We start from the raw sequence: 4753 nt of genomic DNA on the forward strand, positions 1-4753 counted from the left end.
GGTAAGAAGCAAGTGGTGGGGAGGCAGACAGGGGGCAGGCATCAGGGAGGGGACAGGCCGCAGAGAGGTAGGGTAGTGGTCGGGACAAGCATCAGGGTACACCTAATCTTAATCCCAGGATTCAGATATCTTCTCAACGTTAAGACTATAGAAGGCAGTGAAACATATAGCTACTTTTTAAATGGAATCACTTATGGTTTGTATTACCTTTGTTTCAAAAAATAAATAGGGGTCATCTAGGTCCATGATACATCCTTAATAAGTTAAAAGGGGATAAAGCAAAAAACCCACGGAAATGACAAGAGTTTCATCAAAACCAGCCATTATCTGTAAGCAAAAAAATAAGTTTTATAACAACAAAGTAAACCAAGAAGCTACTTGTGAAGTTATTTTTCTGAAGTCAGTTGGTGTACTCTATATTATAAAGAGCTTTGTAAATAATGATTTGTGTTATGGCACTATGCAGATACTTCAGTCAGGATTGGAACAAACTGGACTTGTTCTATACATGGTAAACACCTGCATGCAGCCAATACTGATCTCCTTTTCAAACATTTACTCAGGAGTATTTAAAAAGTTTGTATGGCAAACCACTTGAAGATGGACTACAGCCAGAAATGGGGTTCTGAAAGGATTCTTCATGAAAATTACTGTTTTTTCCATTCCATAATTTGAAGTAGCCTATAAAAATCTTTGCAATCAATTAGACAATTAACTTCAAAATCAATATTTTATTTTGTTTTGCTTGACAGCTACCTGTAGTATCATATCTTTATTTAAATCAATAAGCACCCAGGAATCTTTTAGGATGCTTTTGCAATTTTTAACTGTAGTAGTTTGGGGCAGGGGGAGGTGATTAATGCACACCTCTGACAGCTTCTGTACTCTCGTTTTCCTTTTCTTTTCCAATGGAAAGACAATAAAATTAAAAATCTCATTTTGGCATTTAGCTAGTTTCACCACAGCAACCATGCTGGCAGCTCATCAGGAAACATATCCGTCTTGGAAATCAAAACAGAATGACCTAGCACTGGAATCTGGAATCTAGTATGCCAACTGTTAAGAGGAAGTAGACAGCCACACCTCTGCTTCTTGCTAGCCTAGCACCTGCAGGGGGAAAGGTTCCAGGAGGGAAACCTACTGCTTTGTCTTCCAAACTGCTCTGCTCTGTTCCACAATGGGAAATAAAGGGAAGGAAAAATCTGGCAGAAAGAAAAAAAACTTAAGATAAAAGAACAAAAGAACATTTCAGAATGATGTTTGTTTATTCCCTCTCCCTTCCCTCTACCCATTATTATTACTTTCAGCTATTTTAACCTGTGAGAAAATATTTTGGGCAAAATGAGACAGCTCGACATAAGATGTAAAGTTCTGATGTAAAGAAGAAATGTTTTTCCCCCCAGAATATTTGGCTTGACACTTCAAAGGCTTGTTTCTCACATTTACAGTGCTTCTTCTATAAATATATCCATCTACATGCACATAGAGACAGCAACAAAGCTGTGGTCACACAGGACTTCACAGTCATTATTTATATCAAACACTATGGCCCTAAAGACCTCATGATAAATAATGGGGGAAACACTGTAAACCTATTCAGAAAACACAGTCCCATCAAAATGAGCTAAGAGAGAATATTACATGTAGGCATATTAGATATTATTACATGGGCTGGTCATTATTAGCCAATATGAGTGAAAACACTTGGGCTGACCTCACATTTTATTCACTAGAGGGCAGTGGTGCCCATATACAATAGGCATTACATGTAAGCTATTCCTTCCATATGTTCAGACCCATTACAGGGGCAAATACACCAAATGGATAAAACTATATAGAAAATTTATTGTTCACAAGGTCATTTTTTCTTTAAAATATTTTCCCACTGTTTCTTACTATATCCTTGACTTTTGTGAGTTTCTTATTTTTTCGGGGGTTATGGCTTATTAGCACCTGCTGCCAGCCTATGCCCAAACTATACTTTTAAATCCCCCAGAATGAATTATAAAATAAAAAGGTGTTGCTGAAAAAAAAGTGACAAGCAGCTTGTCAAGAAAAGCTGTTTTTCATAGCAAGAAATCTCCTGCTCAGAACACTAAAACGTACTTATCTTCATACACAGTGTATTCTATTTACAGTGCACCTATCTGTTTTTAATCACATCACAAGAGTGTAAGTTCCAGGAGTAAATCCTTTCATCTTGAAAGCCAAGAAATGCATCAAAATATTATAATGGCAATTGCCCAATATTATAGTCACATCTTCAGCTTCATCACAACATTGTATTTATAGCATCAAGGAAAAGATGTAGCACAGACTTTCTGAATCACATTTATAAAACTACCATACATCCAAAAATATCACCAGGTAAAGCATATTCAGTCAACAATTATATTCAAGAAATTGGTTTTTTTTTTAAAGAAATTATACTGGTAAATTGTTTCTGCACATATTTTAGGTTTTTATCTATGAGAAAGGACTGCTTTTCCCAACTCAGCAGGAGGGTGTGTGTGTATATTTATTTATTTATTTATTTATTTTTTAAACATCTGATCAAGCCATTTCAGGCACTGGAAATGCAAAATCAATCATACAGCACATTGAAGCTACCACCTATGGATATAAATTAAACTAACCCACCTACTTTCACTTTTCATATACATATTAAAAAAAAAACAAAAATAAACAATAAAAACATTGCAATTTTAATACTTAAACTCTTTGAAGAGAATAACTACCCTACATGATTAACATCACTACATTTCTATTCTGTCATCAATTCTGCATTTGGATAATGTTTATAGCCTGTATTACCACAGTATCTAAGCACCTCACACCAATATGCTGTGAGATGGAATGATATTACCCCCATTTTACACATGAGGAACTAAGGCACACAAAGACTAAATGAGGGTTCAGCACTGGAACAAAGTGTGGGAGTGCCAGGCACCCACTAAGAGGGAAGCACAAGAATGGCAGCTACTGCCGGCCTGACTGCCACTGCCAGCCCAGCCCCTGCAGCTGGCTGCTGTCACCACCCAGCTGACAAAGCTACCACCCAGGTGGTGGTTACACCACTACCGAGTATGCACAGAAATGTGTGGGGAAGCAGGAAATTAGCCTGCAATCTCCCAAGTCCTAAACTTGTGTGCTAGTTTTTGAAACACTGTTCCTAAATACTGCATGAATATAAATCTGCTCACAAGGAGCTAAGGGAAGAATGAGGGGCTTAGCAATGATTTTCACAATTCTGCAAATGGTGGAACAAAACTAATTGACAGGGAAGGCCAAAGTAAGTACCATTAGTTTAACATTTTGCTATTACATATTTAAAACATACATACAGACACATTATATAGAGAGAGCTCAATACTAGCTATTGCAGCCTCCCCCTATGAAATACATTTTTCTACTGTTATATTTAATTCTTTGACCTGTTTATTCAGTAAATGCTTTTATTATGCAACGTATCTACAAGGTTCACTATTGCTTCTCTAAGGGCCTGGAAATGTGCTTCTCAGTATCCTTAACCATATTTTCCTCTTGGCACCATCCAGCCACATTTGTCATCTCTTCTTGTCATGTCTTAGCTCCTTGGTGATATCTGTTAGCTCTTCCATCTTCATCTTTCAACTCAACTAGACATGTCTGTTAGGTCTGTTATGATTGATCTAATCTTGACAATTAATAAACATGACATATTTAATGTTCTGTTGCTTTAATATTGGGAATTTCAGGTAAGGCACTGTTTTAAAAGGCATTTTATATGTAAAATTTTAAGAAAACTAAAAAAAACCTGTTTTTGTATTCAGCCGCATTAAGATCATTACTGCTTCCATGTAAACCACTAGTTGTTCTGTGTCCCAGACACCAAAGCAATCTGTTGTCCAGAAATTCTACCAATAAGAGAGAATAACTACTTTAGATCTAGTAAAATATACTGTCCCATGATAACATTCTTATCTTTGTAACCATCTTCTATTACAATAGTACTTAACATGGCATAACTCCATTAGTTCTTTCAGTTAAAGTCACATAACATAACCATTGATGTTCTGACAAATTAACTTAAAAGTGCCTGGTATAAGGAGTCTGCTGTTGTTTGGCACAGTCTGTCATAAGACAGCCAAAGTTGCATGGCTCCTCTCTAGTCAGGCAAGTGGGCAGAGTGAAAGCAGGAGCAGAATAAGAAAATCTCATCTCCAAGGGATGGAGACTACCTTGAGTTCTGGTAACAGGATATGGTTTGCAAAACCAGCAAATGTAGGTGTGGGTGATGTAGCCATGTGCAACACTTAAACTGAAAGAAAGCCTGCATTGTACTGCACAAGGAGTTACAACAATCAACATCAAATTCTTACTTATTTTGCTTGGATAATGAAACTTACCTATCGAGAATACAAACTGCAAAGAGGCCCCAAGGCAGCTCTGTTGTATGGAGATGGGTACATGGCAGGGAAACTCTGCAACGCCTCACTAGGAAAGGTAGGAGTAGGCACCAGTTCTGCCTAAACCTGTACTGAGGTATACTTTGCATTGAACACAGTAGTTAAGCAGTGTCCCTGGAAATACAAATGACTGCAGACACTGTTGTAGGGAGCGGAGGAGGGACAGCACCAAAGAGAAAGCTGTTGAGGGGAAAAAAGTGGTTTACTTCACACAGGGACGTCTACACATGCCCATGACTGCTCATTACTCACCAGTACTGCGTTTTCAACCTTATTGCACAGTAGCAATGAGCTATGGCGCAGTA

The sequence above is a fragment of the Gavialis gangeticus genome, unplaced genomic scaffold (genome assembly GCF_001723915.1).
Source record: "Gavialis gangeticus isolate Ggan-Ray unplaced genomic scaffold, GavGan_comp1, whole genome shotgun sequence".
Taxonomy (NCBI): Eukaryota; Metazoa; Chordata; order Crocodylia; family Gavialidae; genus Gavialis; species Gavialis gangeticus.